This window comes from Mytilus edulis, chromosome 3, assembly GCF_963676685.1.
Source record: "Mytilus edulis chromosome 3, xbMytEdul2.2, whole genome shotgun sequence".
Lineage (NCBI taxonomy): Eukaryota > Metazoa > Mollusca > Bivalvia > Mytilida > Mytilidae > Mytilus > Mytilus edulis.
The window spans coordinates 51,586,786-51,596,143 of record NC_092346.1 but is presented as its reverse complement, the minus strand read 5'-3'; the positions used below and the strand labels follow the sequence as shown (position 1 = coordinate 51,596,143).

General features: G+C 32.6%; 1 long non-coding RNA gene across 1 annotated transcript; it reads right to left on the bottom strand.

Annotated features, from left to right (window-relative positions):
* Positions 1-5,417: 5,417 nt before the first annotated feature.
* On the bottom strand, positions 5,418-6,840 carry LOC139514881 (uncharacterized). The gene is made up of 2 exons (XR_011662738.1): positions 6,703-6,840; positions 5,418-5,673 (listed from the first exon to the last, which is right to left on the bottom strand). It is a non-coding gene; the product is annotated as an uncharacterized lncRNA (long non-coding RNA).
* Between the last annotated feature and the right edge of the window lie 2,518 nt (positions 6,841-9,358).

Below are 9,358 nucleotides of genomic sequence, written 5' to 3'. Positions count from 1 at the left end.
AATATACTGTACTAATAGGTCAAACTTGTGTGTTGTACAAAATGATTGGTTTGAACTTGACCTCATTTTCACCGTTCCTTTATCAAAATAAGTGTAGTAGTAAGACCAGTTTCTCATATACTATAAGTTATAGATCAACAATATTAAACTAGACATGATTTCCATGTATAGCACACATTTTTTGCTGAGATAACTTTCATCAGGTAAGCTTTTGACCAAAGGTTCTGAAAGCCAAACATATTTTTTATGGTTTACAAAATAAGCATTTTTCTAGTTTCCAGACAATAACTTGTGGAATGGTGTATGGATCTCTCTGAAATTATACCACAAGGTTGCATACCAGAAATGGATGGTTATGATTGGTTTTGGGGGGTTATGGCTCAAACTATTTAGAAATTAGGGGTCAAAAAAGGGGGAAAAACAAGGGTGTCCTGGTTAATGGACAATTACTTCTAATTAAATGTTAAGTTTGGACTACTATCCTTACACTGCTTTTAAATTATTAAATGGGTAATAATGGTTGGAATCTCCAATGGAAATTTGAATTGAGATTATGACCTTATCTTGAGGGAAAGAATTTTTTGGGGGGGAAAAGGCGGGAGGGGGGAGTGAAAAAAATTGGGGGGGGGCATTTTTTCTTAAGATTTCAAAAATTAAAAAGAAAATTTCTTCAAATATTTTTTGTTTTGCCAAAATAAGGGGGAGGGTAATTCTCAACAGCATATTGTATTGCACAAAAGCAAAAAAAAGGGGGGTAACTTTTTTATTTATTTATTTTTTTTTGGGGGGGGGGCAATTTTCCAAAGCATGGTGTATTGCACAATAGCAAAAAATTGAATATAAATTCAAATCATATAACATATATCAATTCTAAGTTCTTTGACTACAGTTATTCTCTGTCAGAAATCTATTATGTGTCAAAAATTTGATTACAATCCAAATTCAGACCTGTATCAAGCACGAATATTGTGTCCATTTTTGCCCCAACTATTCAGGGTTGGACCTTTGTGGTCGTATCCAGCTGCTCTTGGGGAGCAATTTATTTTCTTTAGCTAAGGTAGCACTCCACAGTTAGGTGTGTAGTTTCGCATTTTGGCCCCTGTGGATTTTTCAAATATGAGAGCTAGTGTGCAATAAAATTCATTTTTGGATAGCTGAGTATTAAAATAGCCTTTGTATTGGGTTTATATGAACATCAAGATTATGTAATGTATGTAATATAGGCTGTTTTCTGTATGACAGTCCGTATTTGCATGTCCCTACCATACATTGGTCCGGCAATTATCGTAATGTTTTTTTCCAACTTTTTATCGCACGAACTTTGTGATTGGATTTTACGAGAAAATGAGGCGGAAGACACCCTTTTTTTATTTGATCATTAGGAAGATTTATGAAAACAGTTTCTAAAAAGGTATCACTCAAAGGCATTGAAATTCTAGTTTGATCCAAATTTTGGGGGGATATGTGACATGTCCACCCCCCTTTTTGCAATATTTTATGGTAAATAAATGCAAAATGTTGCCATGGATACACATAAAAGGAATTAATTTTCACTCTTTTAACTTTTGAAAATCAAATCTATGGAATATACTGATTACATACATATGCACATGTACAACACAAACAGTTAGGTTGATGTATTAGAAATCCAGGAATAGGAGATGATAAAACATTTTGTGGCTCATTTTTAATTTTATTTTCTAACTGTGGAGTGCTACCTTATGGCACATCAGAAAGCACAGAAATGCGCTTTTTAAGATAAAATTAACCACAAATCTTTAGTCTTTTATGTTCTTGTTTTAGTTCTGAAGGTAAAAAATCTGCTAGGAATGCAATTTATGTTTATTTTATTGTTTACTGTCCTTAGCAACCAAATATACACATTTTGACACTTAGACATGTTGCGGTCTTAAATTTGTACTCCATTAGCTTCGCCATTGTAACCAAAGATTGCGCTTTATATGATATCCTCAGAATGTATCGCTTTATATTTTTGAATGCTAATAAGTCAAATAAACATTTTTAGCAGGATTTTATATTATAATTTGACATTAATTAAATTTAATGATGCCAGTACAGCTAGAAATTTATACCCTGCTTGAGAGCTTCTAAACCAAGGTTAGGTATGCTATTTACAGCAAAATTGACCTATAAGTGCTTTCAAATACCTAAAAATTGTACAATTTGTCCTCTTTTAAGGTAATTTTATGATTTTAAATAAGATAATGGGAAAAGTTTTAAAAATGTACCCCAAAAATGAGACAGACTTGAAGTTTTTCACTATGATCCAGCATTTATTTTTAAATCACTTTTTGTAGCGTTTCAACATCAACTGCTAACCTTCATAAAATCTTTATTACTGAACCAATTTTAAAAACTAAGGTACCATTTTCATCGTAACAGCTAGTAGAACACAGAAAATATAATAAAAATTGAGGCAGAAGGGGGAAAATTTCACCTTAAGGTAGCACTCCAGTTAGGTGTGTAGTTTCGCATTTTGGCCCCTGTGGATTTTTCAAATATGAGAGCTAGTGTGCAATAAAATTCATTTTTGGATAGCTGAGTATTAAAATAGCCTTTGTATTGGGTTTATATGAACATCAAGATTATGTAATGTATGTAATATAGGCTGTTTTCTGTATGACAGTCCGTATTTGCATGTCCCTACCATACATTGGTCCGGCAATTATCGTAATGTTTTTTTCCAACTTTTTATCGCACGAACTTTGTGATTGGATTTTACGAGAAAATGAGGCGAAAGACACCCTTTTTTTATTTGATCATTAGGAAGATTTATGAAAACAGTTTCTAAAAAGGTATCACTCAAAGGCATTGAAATTCTAGTTTGATCCAAATTTTGGGGGGATATGTGACATGTCCACCCCCCTTTTTGCAATATTTTATGGTAAATAAATGCAAAATGTTGCCATGGATACACATAAAAGGAATTAATTTTCACTCTTTTAACTTTTGAAAATCAAATCTATGGAATATACTGATTACATACATATGCACATGTACAACACAAACAGTTAGGTTGATGTATTAGAAATCCAGGAATAGGAGATGATAAAACATTTTGTGGCTCATTTTTAATTTTATTTTCTAACTGTGGAGTGCTACCTTATGGCACATCAGAAAGCACAGAAATGCGCTTTTTAAGATAAAATTAACCACAAATCTTTAGTCTTTTATGTTCTTGTTTTAGTTCTGAAGGTAAAAAATCTGCTAGGAATGCAATTTATGTTTATTTTATTGTTTACTGTCCTTAGCAACCAAATATACACATTTTGACACTTAGACATGTTGCGGTCTTAAATTTGTACTCCATTAGCTTCGCCATTGTAACCAAAGATTGCGCTTTATATGATATCCTCAGAATGTATCGCTTTATATTTTTGAATGCTAATAAGTCAAATAAACATTTTTAGCAGGATTTTATATTATAATTTGACATTAATTAAATTTAATGATGCCAGTACAGCTAGAAATTTATACCCTGCTTGAGAGCTTCTAAACCAAGGTTAGGTATGCTATTTACAGCAAAATTGACCTATAAGTGCTTTCAAATACCTAAAAATTGTACAATTTGTCCTCTTTTAAGGTAATTTTATGATTTTAAATAAGATAATGGGAAAAGTTTTAAAAATGTACCCCAAAAATGAGACAGACTTGAAGTTTTTCACTATGATCCAGCATTTATTTTTAAATCACTTTTTGTAGCGTTTCAACATCAACTGCTAACCTTCATAAAATCTTTATTACTGAACCAATTTTAAAAACTAAGGTACCATTTTCATCGTAACAGCTAGTAGAACACAGAAAATATAATAAAAATTGAGGCAGAAGGGGGAAAATTTCACCTTAAGGTAGCACTCCACAGTTAGGTGTGTAGTTTTGCATTTTGGCCCCTGTGGATTTTTCAAATATGAGAGCTAGTGTGCAATAAAATTCATTTTTGGATAGCTGAGTATTAAAATAGCCTTTGTATTGGGTTTATATGAACATCAAGATTATGTAATGTATGTAATATAGGCTGTTTTCTGTATGACAGTCCGTATTTGCATGTCCCTACCATACATTGGTCCGGCAATTATCGTAATGTTTTTTTCCAACTTTTTATCGCACGAACTTTGTGATTGGATTTTACGAGAAAATGAGGCGAAAGACACCCTTTTTTTATTTGATCATTAGGAAGATTTATGAAAACAGTTTCTAAAAAGGTATCACTCAAAGGCATTGAAATTCTAGTTTGATCCAAATTTTGGGGGGGATATGTGACATGTCCACCCCCCTTTTTGCAATATTTTATGGTAAATAAATGCAAAATGTTGCCATGGATACACATAAAAGGAATTAATTTTCACTCTTTTAACTTTTGAAAATCAAATCTATGGAATATACTGATTACATACATATGCACATTTACAACACAAACAGTTAGGTTGATGTATTAGAAATCCAGGAATAGGAGATGATAAAACATTTTGTGGTTCATTTTTAATTTTATTTTCTAACTGTGGAGTGCTACCTAAACTTCCATTAATACGAAGTTTCCGTCTGTTTAGTTTTCTTGGTTAAGCTTGTTTCGTAGAAACTATAAGCAATAGCTAAACTATATTTAGTTTTTTGGATGATTGTAAGGTGTAGATGTATTTCTTGTTTGGTTTATATGACCTTGACCTAATTTTCTTGTATCAGTTTAATTTTATGTGATGGTTGAAGCAAACTTCATATTTAGGACTATCAACATAATATCAATGGTTAGTAAAGATGGTGAGACATTTCAGCGTGTGCACTCTTGCTGGCAAAAAGTGTGTTGTTTCCATTATACACCACATGACCATTGGGTAACCAATCAGAAGGCCGATATGGAACTATGGTGTATGTGTAGATACCCTGGCATCACACTTTTTCAATGGATATCAAACAAACTATGGTACATGGTATGATTGTAAGACTGTAAGGTGTAAATGCCTGACGACAGGATACCTCTGGTCCTGACCTCATTTACATGGGTCATTGATAATGTTTAGTCTAGGTGATGCTTGTAGTAAAGCCTTCATATAACAGACTTCAATATTATTCAAGTACAATCATGGTACGTAAAGGAACCATGCCAACATGCGCACTCTTCTTCAACTTGTATAGTAAATATTGCTGTATCTAGATATACAAGGTTATTGTACATAAGTATGTATCTGCGGTGAAGTGTATTGTCTAGCTTATACTGATAAAACCGCCTATCATTTAACATGTTATAAAGTTTTATCATTGAAAATCATACCAAAACTTCTTTTATATTAAGTTGCCTATAGTTGTTTAAATTGTCGTCCTTTGGCACCTGATGAATAGTTGTCCCCTTGGCAATCGTCATATTTTTACATTAATTAGAAAAGAAAACCATTCGCACATAATTTAGTAGTTTTACTTGACTTGTTTATTCTTGACAAGCACAATACTGACACCCTGTTGTTGGATTGACTTTGAAACCATTAACACAATACATTTTACACAAAACTGGTGGACAAGATGGCGGTTGCGTATTACATGCACAGTATTTGCAGCCGGTTGTAGTGTCGGTTCTGAAACCATATACACAGTACAATCTACAATAAACTGGTCTGCATGGTACCTTGGTAGTCTGAGTACTATCAGGGGATACTACCGCATCTACAAGTATAAACATATGGACATCATGTATGTATTTATTTTGAGTGCAACATGTACACTTATATTTTTAATAGACTATGAATGTGCGTTCACCTTTAGAAAGCCCTGATGAAAAATTAGTTATTCACTGAGATATGTGTTACTGAATAATTACAACGGTTTCGTGTTCAATGGTCCATTGGTATTTAAACTTGTTCTGTTTAATTCTTTGCTTCAAATTTAGCACTTGTGGTGGATTGGGAGAGATGGGAATATAAAGAGTACTCCCTTTAATTGGAAAATACATCATTTTTAGCATTAAAAACTCCCCAAAAATGACCGCCTCGTTTCGTTAGGAGGTATGTACATGTTTACACTTTTCTGGAATGATACTCCTTTGAAAATCCTGGATCCGCACCTAAGCAAGTTACATATGTTTGACTTCGAAGAGATTTTGTAGCATGACAATCTTTTGGTATCTTTCGCCTCTCTTTAGAAGTCACACATTGCATACACAATGTTTCTTTGCAAGCTTTTTTACAGTTGAAAGGTGTTTTGGTTTAATCGTTTAAATTAAATTCGAGATTTCCTGTAACATTGCAATCGAAAATCCTTCCTACTTCTATTTTATTAAAAAACATAAATTAATAACTTACTTTTGACAAATCGTCATTGTTTTAACGATAAATAGATTGGTGAGAAGTTGCACATAAACACAACTATCAAACAACAATCCTCTGTCCATATTGCAATTCAAAAGGTAGTCAATATGCAAAATGATATTCTTTGATTGACTTGGTCTATGGTACCTGGGACTAATGCATTTACCGATTGGGCCTAGTTGACAATACTGACACCCCGTTGATGGGTTGAATTTGAAACCTTTAGAACAGTACATACAAAATACAAGAACAAGTAGCTTTTGAAAATACAGAAATAAAATTTAAAAAGTTTCGTAGGCAATAATCTACTCGCGTAGATGTTTAAGTTATGGCGACAAGATTTTTTTTCTGAACGTTCATTGTTCAAATTTCAAAGTCTAGTACTTACCACTAGCAGTAGCCACTGACACATAAATAAAAATTATAAATAAACCGAATGTGTTCATTGTTTGTCTGTTATAAATAGAAAGTCACCGTTTTCTCTTATGGTAGAATCTATTAATGAACGCCGAAAGACGATAAATAACTGTTGATTACCAACAGATGACAGAAATCACACACTTTTGTACATTGATCATATAGAATTCTTTCAATGTCCTGTATTGGAGCTAATATATTATGCTTACTTTCTAAATTATACGCATTACATCATGAATCCTTGTAAAAATCAAAATTACACTCATTTGAATAATCTTAACTATAGAATTTTCAAAAGAAAAAAAGAACACAATATCTTATTAGAGACATGCAATACAAAAAATATATTGTAGGTCTCTAATCCTATCCAGGACTGTTGCATTACATAATATATTAGTCCTAGATACTATCGTAAGATACAAAATTTGAACTTTTGATATTTATAATATTTTCTCCTACATAGTTCAGTCTGCACCTTCAATTATTTTTTGGACGATTTTATGCTAAAATATGCTAAAAAAAAGTCGTAAGGGTTCTGCAGAACCCAGTGTCTCGCCTACTTTTGCTGTTAATCGCAGGCTCAACAAAAATGAGGGGGGGGGGGGAATAAAATATTCCTCTTCTGTCCAAGTTTGGTAAAAATCCAGGATAGTTTATGAGTCTAGTAAATGTTTAAAAAACTTTAACTGCAGACTGTATATATGTAATGTTAACTGGAATAAAAATTAAGTTCATTTATAACGGTAAAATACAGATACACAGGTACAAAATTTCCTTCTAGATACTAGCTTTTGACTATAAACAAGTTTCTGTCCCAAGTTTGGTACAAATCCAAAATAGTATAAGAAAGTTATTAAAATTTTAAAACATTAACCACAGAGTGAATGTTATGTTTCCCGGTAGAAAAAATAAGTCCACTTATAAGTAAAATTACGGAAAAAAATTGATTTTCATTTTTACAAAATTTACTTTTGGATACTATCTAATGAACATAAACAAGCTTCTGTCCAAGTTTAGTAGAAATCCAGGATAGTTTAAGAAAGTTATTAAAATTTCAAAAACTTTAACCACAGAGTGAATATTTATGGACGCCGACGGAATGTAGGATCGCTATGTCTCGTTATTTCGACTAAAGTCGAAGGCTCGACAAAAATGAGATACATGTATTTCCAATTAAAAGGGAGAGGACACACACCTTTTACGCTCCTCCCAATCCCGGCCTCCACTGACCTTTACTATGAAAAGATAAAGAATAAGTGAATAGCCCATCGTCATCAGACAAGTGTAATGCTTCAGGCAGTGCATTCTTTTTTGTTATTCATTTTTTTTGTATATATATATACATGTACCAGTTATCTTATTATAATTAATCATTTTCAATTATGTTTGGTATATGGACAGAGTGTAAGGTGTACATATCAGAATAGCAGGTTTTATTTGACTTTGATCTCTTTTCGTGGTTTATTGGTCAATGTTAAGTTTCTGTGTTATGGTCTGTTTCTTCGATACAAAAAACAATGGGTCCACTATATTTGGTAAATTAAATGATTGTTATGTGTACATATAAAAAAGAAGATTGCCAATGAGACAACTCTCCACAGGAGACCAAAATGACACAGAAATAAACAACTATAGGTCACCGTACGGCCTTCAACAATGAGCAAAGCCAATACCGCATAGTAAGCTATAAAAGGCCCCGAAATGTCTGTTTGGCAGAGTTCATCAGACCTTGACATACTTTTCATGGTCCATTAGACAATTTTACGTTTTCATGGTTATAATGTCTTTTTTTCAAATACTATATGTATAGGGATGAAAGTGGCATTAAACACCAAAATACCAATAAAATCAACCATCGTGTATTTCAGACGTTTCCTACACCTATTTTGGTTTGGTAAACAAGAATTTATGAACTGGAATTTTAATTTGACTAAAGTAATGTTTTGCAAAACATATATGTTACTATCTTATTGTATTATGACTGATATATTTGTCATTGGACATGATGCAGCGTCATCAAATAAAACGTCTTTTTGAATGCCTTGTATATAGAATCTTTTAATTGGAATTTCAAATTAACTAAAGCAATGTTCTGCAACACATTTATGTTGCTATCTGTATGTATTATGATTAATGTATTTGTCGCTGGACACGAAGCAGCTACATCAAATGAAAATTCTTTATGAAAGTCTTGTGGATTAGATACATTTATTGAGAAATATTCTATAATGATAGCTATACATTTTGTAAAAAGAGGTACATGACAAATAAGTATAACAAGACTACGATGTAGGATTGCAAGGGTTATAAGCATGATATGTTGGGCCTACGTTTTTTAAAATATCTTTTATCTACATGCTAGTTTGTTTTATGTTATGTGTACATGTTATATGTCTTACTTCTCCCTTCCCTGATACTAATGAGGGGCCTGATTTGAGGGGGGGGGGGGGTCTCATCACGATTCACGAGTTGATTTTTTTTTCAATCACGATTCACAGAAAATAAGTTTCCATGATCACGGATCACGAAAATATAAAAAAAAAATCTGTAGAAAAACGGCTCACGACAGGCCTGAAATGCGCCGATCAAGAAGAATGAAAATAACCCATCAGGTCCCCGGATCACTA